Source organism: Sciurus vulgaris, assembly GCF_902686455.1.
Source record: "Sciurus vulgaris genome assembly, chromosome: 12".
NCBI lineage: Eukaryota > Metazoa > Chordata > Mammalia > Rodentia > Sciuridae > Sciurus > Sciurus vulgaris.
The window spans coordinates 112,342,233-112,356,183 of record NC_136473.1 but is presented as its reverse complement, the minus strand read 5'-3'; positions in this window follow the sequence as shown (position 1 = coordinate 112,356,183).

Here is a 13,951-nt window from a genome sequence, read left to right as displayed (position 1 = left end):
TGGATGGAAATGGAGAACATCATGCTGAGTGAAATAAGCCAGACTCAAAGTCGGGAGTCAAATGTTCTCTCTCCTATGTGAGAACTTGAGCAAAGCAAGGGGAACAAGGGACAACCGGCGATGTCATATAGATGCAGGGGAGATCAACAGGGAAGAAGGGGGAAGTGGAGGGGGAAGGAAGAGGCACGGGAAAAGGGAGCGAATAGAGAATGAATTTGACAAAATCACACGAGGTGCACATACAAACATACCACAGTGGATTCCACCTCTATGTATATGGGTAAAACACCAATTAAAATAACAAATGAGTGCAAGGGAGACCAGTAGAGTAGAAGAGGAGGAAGAGGGGGAGCGAGAGGGGACAGAAAAGGAGATCAAATTCCACGCAGGTGTGATTGTTTCAGAATGAACACAACTAGTATGTACAACCACAATGCACGGATAAAAGAAAAAATTAAAAATATTTTGTTTCAGTTTATTAGAAACAGAAGAAATGCGTTTCTTTTAAATTGTTTGCAAACAGTTGTTTTGAAGAAACAAAGAAGTGCCCAGGTTTCAGAGCTGTGAGCCGTCTGCTCTACGCCTTGCGCGTTCAGAAACGCGGGTGCCCCGTGCCTAAGGAAGGAGGGCGGCTGCGCGCGGTAGGCTCTTCCTATGGCACGGTAGCTGCCGCCCTGGTGGCATGTGGGGCAGCCATAGGGTCTCTGCCCCAAGTGCCTTCTCCCTCCACTGACTCGGTGGGACCCGGCTCTGCTGTTGTGCTGCGTGTTCTCCTGCCACCCGGTCAGAGCCCAGCCACCGTGGAGTGAGAGTGTGAAGACCAAGGCCAAGGGACGTGCGCTGGGAAGAACCTCGAGGAATGCCCCTAAAACACCATGAAGCCATCAAACACAGTAAAGCCTCTTAAAGGTAAGCTGAAGAGCACTGCGCTCAGAGAATGAAATCGCCCACACCTCCTTCCCCATGACTCCGTGGCATGCAGACATCTCTAACCACATGACCAATGACCACCCTGGGGGCACCATCACCGCACCTGACAGAGATCATGGACAGCTGGCCACAAGGACGGCTCTGAGAGCCTGGGGCATATGGCCTCCTAGGGAAAGAGGGGACCTCGGGAGGGGGAGGTTGCCTGGGTTTTCCGGGGGTCAGTGTAGACATAAAGTTCTCATAAGGCAGAAGGGCGCAGGAGAGTCAGAGATGTGACTGAGGAATCAGAGGGCAGAGGCCATTGTGACCTCCAAGAAGTGTGGCCTGGTGGACCAAGAAATGCAAGCTGCCTGTGGGTGCTGGGAAAGCGAGGGACAAACCCATTCCCCGCCCCCCGCACTGGAAACTCCAGAAGATCCGGCACCCCCCAGGCCCTCCCAAAGGACCCGCTTGCCACCTGGACCCTCCAGAAGAATCAAGTTTCCAGAAGGATTGAGCTCCCTACTGAATAAGGAAAACAAAGGGCTCTTTAGTATAACTGGGGGTGTGTGTTCACATCAGTTCTCTCAAAAGTAAGACAGGGAGTGTCCTTATACAGGAGTGCCTGATGACCATCACCCAGGTTCTGCCAGAGCCACAAGTCTGTTCTACGTCAGCTCAAGACCTGCTCATCTTCTAGTCTCCTAGAGGCGAGCTCAATGTGTTTTTCACTGGTATCATTTAGCACCAATATTTATCCCTCTGAAAGATGTAATGTGACACATGGAAGCTCTAACCAGCCTTTCCAAGAGAGCCCTTGCCGGGAGCCTGCTGTGTCATTAACACAGACGAAATACATTTGTGTTCTTTCCTCAATGTCAGAATTTACTGAATAACAAATTCACAGGCTACACCACTTTCATTGGTGAAATAATAATATATTATTATTAATATAATATTATATTAATATAATATATAATAATAATATTTCTAATATCTGTAACATTCAAGTCACAGATACTTTACACTATGATTTATAAGTAGGTCACAGAAAGACTAAGAAAGGGTTAAAGTGGCCACAGGGTTACAGGATGCTGAGCCGGGAGTACAGGCAGAGATATGAAAGCAAAGAGTCAGAGTCACCGCAGGTGGTCAGGTAAGGACTTTAACCAGACAGTTCCACAAGCTGGATGGATGGACAGCAGTTTCAGTTTAGGTGTTTGCTGCAGGCATCAGCTCGGAAGTGGCCTTGTGTGGTTATCACAGGCAGGGGAAACCATGCTTTGCTGACTCTCAGTGAGGGCAGGTGATTGGAGGTTTGTCTTGGATTTTCCTGGATGAGGCTCATGATGTGTGACCAGGCGATGGGGTCAAGGGACCACCACATCCAGTCTTGGCTCACTCCCCTTTTAAGGGGTCTTGAGTGAAGGATTCTCATCTGGTGGGCTTGCCAATTTCCCATGTCTGGTATTTTCAATGATTTGGTGTGTCCATATGTCCAGGTACACCTTGATTCTGTCTGGTAAGTTGGCACATGTAAGTCATTCATCATTCTGTGCCTTATGGTTGTGATGGTCGGATGATGGTTGTCTACCTTTACAAATGAGGTGTGGAGCCAGCCCACCTTGGAGCTCATGCTGACAATGCAGGAGCTCATGGCAAACCGCTGCTTTACCCTGGAGAGACTCAGGTGCAGGCACAGCCCGCTCTCCACAGCTCCCCATGGCACATCGAAGGGGTCCCTCTACCAAACAGGCAACACTAGTGAAAAGACTCTTCTACAAAAATCAGACCGTGTTAGGTACCTAGCTACAGCACACGAGGACGCTTGAGACAATGTGAACTAGAGCATGTGTGTCTTCCTGACACTCTGCTAATGTGTCCTGAGTCTTAAGTGGCCTCCACTCCCAAGTCAGTGGCATGCAGTCCCCACCTTAAGCCTGAGTAAGCCGCCCGTCTTTAATTCACCCGTCTTCACGGTTCCCAGGGGCTGGCTAATGATACTGGGCGCTCTTGTGCTACCTGCCCGTAGAAAGCATAGCCTCGCTGTCTGGTCCGCTGTTGTCTTAGCACGGTCCCTGCCCTACGCGTGCCTCATCCCACCCTCCACGGGCCTCGACTACCCTCACACGTGAGACGCCCAAACCACTAGAGGCCACACAGACAGACTTGAAAACCAGAACTTCTCTTCTCCTGGGGCCCTTCGACAGCCCCCGTAGAGGGACCCGACTGTGCGCCACTGCAGCGCCCCTCGCCAGCCTCCGTGGCTGCAGCGGCCACGGCCCCTTTCCCCTAACTGCAGTGAGGCACCTCTTCAAGCAGGAAATGAAGTCAAGCCCTCGTCCCAGAGCTGTGGATCAGTGGCCCAGGCAGGCTGAAGCGTGGGTGGCAAGCATGGGCCTCAGCGGTGCAAAGCCAGTCTGACCAGAGTGGGCTGAGGCTGGCGAGAGTGGGCAGTTCCCCGCTACTGTGTCTCCTCCAGCCCCAGCCCCCCAACTCCTTCCATCGTCATGAGTCACGAACTGGAAAGAAACTGGAGGTGAGCCGCTGGTCTATCGCAACACGGGAGGGCCTCACACCAAGGGTGGAGAACACCTGGACTTTGCCAGCTGTTACTCGAACCTCTGAGCTGACGGGCTTTGCCTGCTGGGATCAGCTAGCCTACTAGGGGTGGGGGTGTAGGGCTAGCCGTTTGCACAGGCTTCACTTTTTTCATCTCAAATTCTGGTTTCATGAGCAAGTGGTAGTTTTGTGAAAGATTAATCTCCTGTTTTAAAAAAAAAAAAAAAAAACTGTGTGATCCAGTTGGCTGTAATTAGAAGAAAAGTGTAGGTTAGTTTATAAAAATCAAGCTTTAATGCCAAAATCTAATTAACTCTTTAAAGCAACAAGTGTTTCTTTAAATATTAATCTGCTTTTTTAAATTTTTATTTTATTTTTTCTAATTAGTTGCACATGACAGTAGAAGGCATTTATACATCTTGATACGTCATACATAAATGGAGGGTAGTCTCATTTTTCTGATGTTCATGTTGCAGGATCACATGGGTCATGCAGTCACACATGCACACGAGGTAATGATATCTGTTTCACTCCACTATCATTCCTTCCCCACGCCCCTTCCTCCCTTCTCTCTCCTCCACCTAATATAAACTAACCCTATTCTTCCCTAGCCCCTGCTAAGGAAGAATAATTGTGAATTAGTTTCCACATTAATCTGCTCTTAATAAATACTGGCAAGAGGTTCTGATCTTTTTTTCATTTTGGTGCTGGAGGTTGAACTCAGGGGTTCTGCCGCTGAGCTGTGTCCCCAGCCCTTTTGCTTCTTTTTGTAGAGATAGGATCTCACGACGTTGCTTAGGGTCAAGTTGCTGAGGCTGGCTTTGAGCTTGTGATCCTCCTGCCTCACCCTCCGAGCCACTGGGATTACAGATGAGTGTCCCTATGCCCAGCCAAGAGCTTTTGATTTTAAATCCAAGAATTATTTCTAATTTTTCCACCATCTTCTGAGCCACAGCCCTTTTCTGCCTCAGCTGCCACTTCTCTCTCTTGGTGACGCTCCCTGGGTTCTATCAGCTCCTCTGAGTGTCCCCACCTGGCTGTCCTTGGAGTCTGGCAGTGTTGCTATCTGTTTAAAGCCTGGATGTCTTGATTCTGTGCTCCTGACTCTTCCTGGTGTATTTATGTGGTTCTGTCACCAGACAGTTTCACATGCTTTACTATTTCCCAGAGTCGTTCACTCCTTTTAAAAACATAGACAACAGTTTTAAAAAAAAATTGAACAAAAATGTAGAGGCAGTTGGTGAAAAAATAATTTATAATTCTACATCTGTAAGTAAAGAAGTGAGTTGAGTTTAAAAATAAAAAATGCTAAGATTCATTTGTTTTATATGAATTCATTAGCAAGGTTCTTTTTCTTTTCCAGCCAGATTTTCTAACCATCACCCCACTGCTGAAGAAAGCTCACAGTGATACGTGTAATACATTTTTCTCTGGAATTAACAGTGGGACCTAAATTTAGCACAGCAAATTATGAAGCATTTTTAACATCTGGCATAGCCATACTGTAGGGCGATAAAGAGTGTGGTTTCTAGATAATCAACGTGCTTTTGAATAAAGGAAAGAACAACCACTTTGTGAGAAAAAGCCCAGACTTGGAGATGGGCAGGAAACAGGTCTGAGTCCTGGCTGGGCCCGTGCGTGGGTCTCTGCAGGCAGCTCTGGGCCGTCTCCTGCCCTGGGCTTGGAATGGGGATCTGCGAACTCCCCAGCATGTCATTTCTGGGCTCTCATAATCCCAACAGTTCTGTAACTTTCACTGAGTACCTTTATGTCTTGAAATGTTTTCATAGCAGCTTGCTTACCTTTTAATCACTGTTTCAGTTATGGTACAAACCAGTAGGTTTACGCAATCCCGGGGAAAGCATTTGAAGATGCGGATCAGAACCACTTATGAACATGAACTACTCTGACTAGAAAGTAGCACACACCTGATGAGCAAGGCGTTTTCAGGTGCATCCCGGGTCACGACTGATCCTTGTGTATACGTGAAGAGCCCCTTGAACAGCTGTGTGGATGCGTCTGCTGTGTGGGTCTCGGTCTCTGCAGCCGCTTCGTCCTCCCCAGGCACCATGGGAGTTCTGATCGAGCTCCTCTTCACTGCTCAGTTCCTCTTCCCGGATCCCCTCGCTCATGCCCCTGCCCCCATCTGGTTTCACCTGAGCGATTCTGCACCCCCACACCGTGGTTAGCTCTGAAAGAAAATCCAATCCAGCCTGAAGGCCACCGAGCCACGAGGGCAGGGCACCCCCGGAGGTGCCCTTCACCTCCTGCCGCTGGCCCCAGACACTCCCTAGTGGGGAAGGCCTACACTCCAGGCATCCAGCGGCCTGCGAGTCCTGAGGTCTGTCACGTTGACACCACCCCACGTCATGGTACAGACGGTTCTCTTTAGAAGAATCCTTTCTCTTTTCTTTCTGGTAAATTGTGGTTTGTCCCTCAAATCTTGGCTATCAGCCCACCTCTTTTAAGAACTACTTCCTGACCCTTACTCCCCCACACCAAGCAGAATTAGAGAGGTAGTAGGAATTAAGAAAAAGCAGAACAAGAGTAATATTAAAGGAAGAACTCTGGGCACTGCTGTGCTCCGCGCACCATGAGGATAGGCTGAGCCCTCCAGGAGCAGACGGACCCTGCGCCCACAGGTCCCCGTGGGGCCCGCAGCCCCATGGCTGTTAATCGGTCTCTATAAGGTTGCTGTCCCTGTCGGAATAAAGCAACACAAATCCATGACCTCACACTTCTGGAGGCCAGAAGTCTGAAATCATCTTCACGGGGACAAAATCGAGATGCCATCGAGGATGTGCTCCGGCTCTTCCGGTGCGTAGACACTGCTTCCTCCACCTGCAGTGTGGAAGCGTCCTCTTTCCTTTCCAGCCTCTGCCTCCATCCTCATGATGTGTGTCTCCGGTTTAATCCTTTGGCTTTCTTTTTATAAGGACTCGTACTATTAGATTGGACCCACCTAGATCATCCAGGGTCATCTCCCATCTCAAGATCTGCAACCTAATCTCACCCTTAAAGTCCCTTTCGAGTCTGAGGATAGTCACGGACATCTCTGGAAGGTCGCTATTCTAAGATATCAATATGCATGATGCTTTTATTTTAATAATTCACAATTTAAAAGTGAGAGAGTGGCAATGGAGAGAAAGCTATGCCAAGAACCTTCATAAAGCACAGTCCAAGTCCAGGGAGGAAGGTGTGCATGGCTTCTGACAGGTAGGCGAGCAGAGGACTGGGTGGATGTCCCTGTGAGCTGTGTTCACACCGTTCCCTGGGAGGGACAGACCTCAGCACAAGGATCGAGGGGGCCTCTGGCTGCCAGCTACAGCTCCTACCTGAGTAGAAGACCGTAGTCTGGGTGATGGAGAACTGGAAACGCCAAAGGGGCTTCCTTAATGCTCTGACAAGAAACCGCAGATGGGAAGAACAACAGCATTTCAGGTGGTAAGGAAGAAGATGGTCAGTCACCAACACCAAGACAGAATAGGGCCAGGACAGCCTGAGTGAGCCAGGATGCTGACCTCTTACTCCCTTCTGAATTCCGGAGCCATGGTTCTCAACCCTGCCTGCAGGCTTAGATCAGAGAGATTACTTACCTAAAAACATAAATCCCTGGTTGCCACTCAGAAAAACTGAGTCATCTTTCTGGGTGTGAAGCACAGTGTTCTTTCTCCAGGTTACTTTTATGTGCAAGCAGGGAAGCCCAAAGCTCTAGGGGAGCCAAGAGAGCAGACACCAAGCAACAGGCAGCAGCGGACAAGCTTGTGGCATCCTGTGGCTACACAGGATCGAGATGGGGTATACTCTGCTTCAGAACAAAGATATCCCCAAATCTCAGGTCTGGCACTAAAGGCTTCCCTTTCTCACAGCCCAGCCCAATGTGATTCAAGATGCTCTTCCTTCTGGCCTGGTTGGCGATGACTCCTCTCTGTGATCGTCCCTGTGGTGACCCTTTTGTCTTAAGCACATGTCTTCTGTGGCTGGTGGGAAGGGGAAGAGAGCCAGGCCTTGAGTGCTTGGGTCATTTCTGCACAAATCCAATTGTACAGATCTAGTCATGCGGCCCCTGTTCAAGTGCGAAAGGAGACTGGGGAAATACAGGAAATACAGTCTTCCTCTGTGCAGGAAGAGGAAAAGGAAGCAGAGTGCAGTCAACGCACTGCATTGACTGACACCAGTGCGGGGAATCTTCAGAACCCTGCACCCTTCCCTCTTCCTCTGCTCTCCCCACCTGTTCCTCAAGTGCGAGCAAGTCCCGGGGATCCCTCTCCTCCCTTCTCACTCGGTGAGCTGTCCCTGGGAGAACACCACATCCACTTCCAACTGGCACGTCCTACTCAGGTTTCTCAGAACTGAGGATCTGCCCTGACCCTCTGTGGGAGGGCGGACTCCTTCTCCTCCCTTCCTGTGGAGCAGAGGCCCACAGCCTCTGCCTCACAGAGTGGCAACCTCGCTCAAACCCTGTCCACTCTCCTAGAACCCTGAAAGCTGTGCCTTCTGTCTCCCTCTCCCGGCTTCTCAGACGCATTTCATGGCTGGTTCTTGCTCCAGCTACCTCAGCAGCTCTTCTGTGATCGGAGCACCAGGCCTTGCCTCCTGCCCTGTGACGTCAGCTTCTCTCACGCCATCGACTGTCTCATAGTGGGACCTTTCTGTCACGGATCACATACACTTTGTTACCAACTTTCCACCATGGATTCTATCCTCACCCATGATTCCTTCACCTGTCAGATCTTAAATATCAGGATTCTTTATGAACGTGGCTGCCTACCCCTCGACACCTTTCCACGACCCCTCATCTACTCTCTCGTCAAGACCTGCACTTGTAGTTACTGCCCATAAGTCACGTCTGCTCTGTCTCCACCCCCGTGATGGACCCCTTGATATGTCACGTGGTACATCACTTCACTTCCCTACTCCAATGTGCCCAGCATTCTCCAACTTGGATCAATGTATTTGAATATCAATTCCATCAGGGCAGAGTGCTTATCTGTTTTGGTAACAGCCTTACCTCAGCATTTGGACACACGCCTGACATATAATGGCACATGACAAATGTTTGATGCATGGCTGAATTAATTCTGAAACTTGTGTCCTCCATTCTGGCCCTAACGTGCTAAGACGCCCTTTCAGAATCAGTACCATTATGTTTTTATGGTCTCCAATTCAGAGCACAGCCTATTGCTTTTATGTACTGGTCTGGGTCCCATATTGTTGAATAAGCACCCAAGTCTTTAGTAATCTTGATTCTCCCTACTGGACCTTCAGATCTCTATCCTGTCCCTACCCATTTGCCTAAGCACTATTTCTGAAGTAACCTGGAGGATTGGTTTGTGTTTGTTTTTTCAGGCAGGTAACTAGATCTTATTTCTGTTTTCTGATGAATAAGGAAATATTAATAGGAAAGTTGCTGGCTAGCTCACAGGCTGGAACAGTGTGTGGGGGACCCTGGCTAAGGGAAACACAGTGACCAGAGTAACACCAAGGATCCAAACGCCTAAGAGTCAACTCACTTTTTTTTTTTTTTTTAAGTTCTTAGTTATAGACAGACACCATGCCTTTACTTACTTATTTTAATGTGGTGCTGAGGACCGAACCCAGTGCCTCCTAGGTGCTTGGCAAGCACTCTACCACTAAGCCACAGCTCAGCCCTGCGTGGCCTTTTCTGAGACTCTCCTCCTGCTCTCCATTCCAGTACCTTTGGCCTAAGCCTTCCTGCAAGACTGACACCCACTTGCCCTTCGTTACTGAATGCTTGTCTTGGTTTTGTTTTTTCAATTAGAAGTGAAAGGAATTTCCTTTTCCAGTATTTCAATTTGGAGCCAGTCGTTTTCCCTTTCAGTATTGTTTACAAGACGACTCTTTCTAAGCTGGTCTCTCTTTCCATTTCTTGCCAGTTGTAGCCATCAGTACCCAACACATTATGTGAACATCTTATTCTTCCTCCAGAGTCATGAGGCCACTAATCGTAATGTTTACTTTCATCTTACCACAGGCAAAGGTGTGATCCTCGTTTTTTTTTTTTTTTTTTTCAGTACATAACACAATGGACACTCTCCCTACCAGCTCTCGCACCCATGCCTTACCATCTATGAGGTGAATATTATGCCAACACCACATATTTTAGGGTTTGGACACAGCAGTACCCAGCTTCCAGGTACTGCCTCCTCGCCTGCACCTGGCACACACCCCGAGCACTACATGCTGAGGGGCCCTCCTGAGATGTGGCTTCTTCCTGTCCTCCTGGAAACCCCTGGTGGCCTTCTGAAAGACAACCGAGCCCCTCCGGCTCAGTCCCACTCAGTGGAGTTCCTCACTCCCTCTTGGGCCACTTCTGAACCTGGCACGGCTCTCCAGCAGGGTTATAAAAGCTGCTGGCAGCCACGTGTTTGTGTGCCTTAGCCTCTCCTGGCCTTCAGTTCCTGAGGGATGGAAGATGTTTTAATTCCTCGCCATCCACACTTGGCAGCACAATGCCTGGCAAAGAAGAGCGCTTGTTAAACAGAAGAAACGAATCTACTCGTTAATTTCACCAATTCAAGTGAGGCAGAAAGCAAATACGTGGTTCTCTTGACAGCCTGAGAATCCGGAGAATTTGCAGGTAGAGAAGTGAGCAGGGCGGGCCGGGAGCCCCTGATGGCGCAGGTGGCCGCAGGATGAAGCTGGTGCCGAGGACCTTTCTGCCCTTCGTGAGCGGCCCTCATTCCCGGGTCCGAGCTCAGGTTCCCGCGGTTGCTCCCAGCCTGGGGGTTTGGTGGTGCTCCATGCTTTCTCTGCCCGAGCAGCAGGGAAGGAGCCCCTGGAAACAGCACGGCTCACGAGCCCAGGCGGCTGGCCCAGGACTTGTGCTCCTTCCCCTCGAGGGCTTAGCCCACACTGGGCCACGGGGATGCAGATCTGAAAGGATCCAGATGGCCCCGTAGGGAACCTTCAAGCGAAAGACTGGCATGGTGAATGGAGACTTCCAAGGCACGGGGAGGGAGCCCCCGTGCAGGGCCCGGAGCCCACCGCCTGGGGATGGTCGCCGCTCGCTTCTCGGTCTGAATGGCTGGATGAGCTCCTCCAGTCCCACTCCCTGGAGACATAGGATAAGGTCCTGGAGTTGCGTAAACACGCACGGTGTTGATGCCACACTAAAGGGTTCTCAACAGCTGCCTAACTTGTAAGACGTTGTCATGCAGTCTCTCATTCGTTAACCTGTCTCTTGTCATCAGGCAGATGCTCCCGTTTGTGATTTTGGTTCACTGAATAAGGACCCCTGAAAGAATTCCACACGGAGACACGGGGCAAAGCTAAGCGCCGGAGCAGTTGTGCTTCACTCAGAGAGGAGTGACTGGTTGGGGCGTGAAACAGGGCGAGAGTTGATAGGACGAGTCCGTTGCCCGGCTTCAGGTGGAGGTGCTGAGTGCCGACTGGGTGTGGCGTGGCGCCCGCGGGCGGCAGGTGGCAACGGGAGGTAGAGTCTGGAAGAGAAGGCTGACCAGTGCCATGCTGGGAAAAGTAAGAGCGGGGGCCTTATAACCCCCAAGACGACCAGGTCGTAATCCCTGAAATTGGTGAACATGAGTCACAGAGCGAAATGATTCCAAGCTGTGACTAAAGCGGGCTTTGTGGGGTGGGGACCTTCAAGTTGAATGCAAGGTAATAACTGGGTCTTTAAAGCAGGAAGTCAAAGTGAGGAGGGGGGGATGTGAGAGCAGAGGCAGGGGTGGGGTGCCGCAGGGCCACAGCTGAGCACCTGGGGAGTCTGTGTTAGTTTGCTTTCTTCAGTGCAGGAGGTGGAAGCCAGGGCCTCCCACAGGCTAGGCAAGTGCTCTGCCACAGAGCTGCACCCCCGGCAGCCTTTCGAAGCTGAAAAGGGGGGAAATGGCTCTGTTCCTGGAGTCCCCACAGGGAACCAGGCTCCCTGGCCCCTTTAGACTTCTCACCTCCTCAACTGTGAACCATTAGGAGGTGCAGGCTCTTAGATGCTCTAAGTGGGTTTTTCAATCTAGACATTTTGGTAATTTGTTGGCAGCAGTAGTAAAAGTACATCAACTTAAATCCTGCTAGCATTTTATGCTTGTACACAGCTTTTCCCAAAATGTGTTCTGGAGCTCCTAAGACTGGGCCGTGGGACTGTTAGTGGTCCCCAGTAAGCTGCAACAGGCTCCAGTCTGAGCCTAAGTCACATTGGCTCTCTGCACAGTCTGTAAGGATGATAGCCACAAAACACCAGGTGACTGTGTCCAGTAGCCCCACCTCTGAGACCCCTGCCTCCAGGATCACAGTGAGGCTGCGGGGGTCTTGGGTCAACTGGCTTCACTTCACCTCACCTTTCAAAGCAGCTTGTTGGCTCAGAAGCAGATTTGCTTCCCATCCAGCTGTTAAAAGTCTCCTGCAGAGACTTCCCCCAGCACAAGTTATGAAACTTCAGGTGCAGTGTGATTTAACTGGCTGACACTTCTAGAGAAAGTCTCCTTAGGGTTGGAGTCAAAGGGAGTCCAGGCCCCCACACGATGGGGAGGGCCAGGACTGAGAAGAAGCGGGCAGATAGCCCAAGCCACAGACGCTGAGGACACACGTCCTGCAGGAAGCTGCCCATCACGCTGGCTCTGGCCAGGGCTGTTCACTCACCACAGACTGGGCAGGACTAAGGAAGGGCTTTGCTGACCTGCCAGCTGCAAGTGGGCACGGTGGGCCTCAGGTCTCGGTGCTCACACACTGCGGTATCTTAGACCCCCAGGAGACACGTGTGTCCAGGAGCCTGGCCCGAGAAAACACACCAGCTCCCCAAAGGCAAAAGCCAGCAACAGGATGGAAGGAGAAGAGCACCCAGGCGCTATGCAGGCGCGCACTGAAACAGCAGCCCCTTCACTCCTTCAACACCCAGGTTGGTACCTGCTCTGCCACGCACTGCACCAGGCTACGGAAACACAGCTGCTTCAAAACAGACGAGCAGATCAGACATTCATTGTAAGGGTGTGAGGATCAGGAGGAGAGAGGGGAATGAACGCCCTGGGGGTAATTTTTCAAGAACTCAGGGAAATGTCTGGGTGAATGGTACAGTTCAGGTGATGCAGATGAGCTCCAAAGCCAAAAAAGACCCTCGCCCACCAAAAGATGTAGGTGGTGAATTCCAAGAATAATGAAGAAGATTACTCACCCAAACACTGCATCTTTTGACTGCTGACTTCATATGTCTCTGCAGATAAAAACAAAGTATTTTCAATATTTCCGAAGAGATGTACAAATGACCAATAAATATATGAAAATGCTCTTATCACTAATTATCAGTGAGACACAAATCAAAACCACAATAAGATATAATTTTAAATGACCATAATCAAAAAGTAATAAATAAATGTCGGTGCAGAATAAGAGGAACTCCAATACACCACTGGTGTTCAGAACAGCCACTGTGGAGAACAGCATGAACGTTCCTGGGAAAACTGAGAATAGAGCTACCAAATGACGCAGACCTCCCACTACCAGGCATGCATCCAGAGGGAATGAGATAACGGAGCAGAGATGCCCAGCTCTCGTGTAGCAGTATTTACAAGAGCAAGCGAATCACTTGAGGTGCCGTCAGTGGAAGAATGGATAAAGAAAGTGGCATATTCAAACTGCAGAGTATTATTCAACCATGGAATGAATATAGTCCGTCATCTGTGACCACATGGGCAGAACTGGAGGATGTGATGTTGCATAAACTAACCCAGGCACAGAACGACAAGTGCCACCCGTTCTCACTTGTAGGTGGAAGTTTACAAAGTTGATGCCATAGAACTAGACAGGAGATTAGTGGTGACCAGAGGCTAGGAATGATCAGGGGACAGAAAGCTGCTGGGTGTGGGACACAAAAATACAGTCCCTCACCTAGAGGAACAAGTTCCAGTTCTCCAAAGAACAGTAAGGTAATTATGGTTAATAGTAACTCTGTACGTTTCAAAATAGCTAGAATAAACAACTTTGCAAATTCCCAAGACAAAGAAATGATAAATTTTTGAAATGATGGCTGTAATTTCCCTGATTTGACCATTACCTGCATACACTTATCAAAATGTCACATTCTCTCTCACACGTGTGCAATTCTGTGTCAATTAAAATAATAATAAATTTTTCAAAGAAAAGAAAAAGGGAAGAAATAAGTTATATGTAGTGTGGACCAAAAACATGAAAACTCAGCCTGTGGAGAATATATTGTTTCCTCATGTTTCCAATGTGCCATTAGCGGAAGGTGGAAAGAGTGACTTCTCCTTATTTCCCATGAGAGCATATTTCTGTGCCATGAACCAATAAGGTATTTTTGTAGTCTATGTTGGTTATGGGAATCCTTAATTATAGAATTCTCCTTCTGAGGTGTGATAATTAAATTTAGGTGTCACTTTGTCTGCATTAAGGAATACTCAGAAAACTGGTAAAGCAATATTTTTATGCGTGTTCATAAGGGTGCTTGTTTCTAGAGGAGACTGTTCTGAGAACCAGCGGGCTGAGTGGG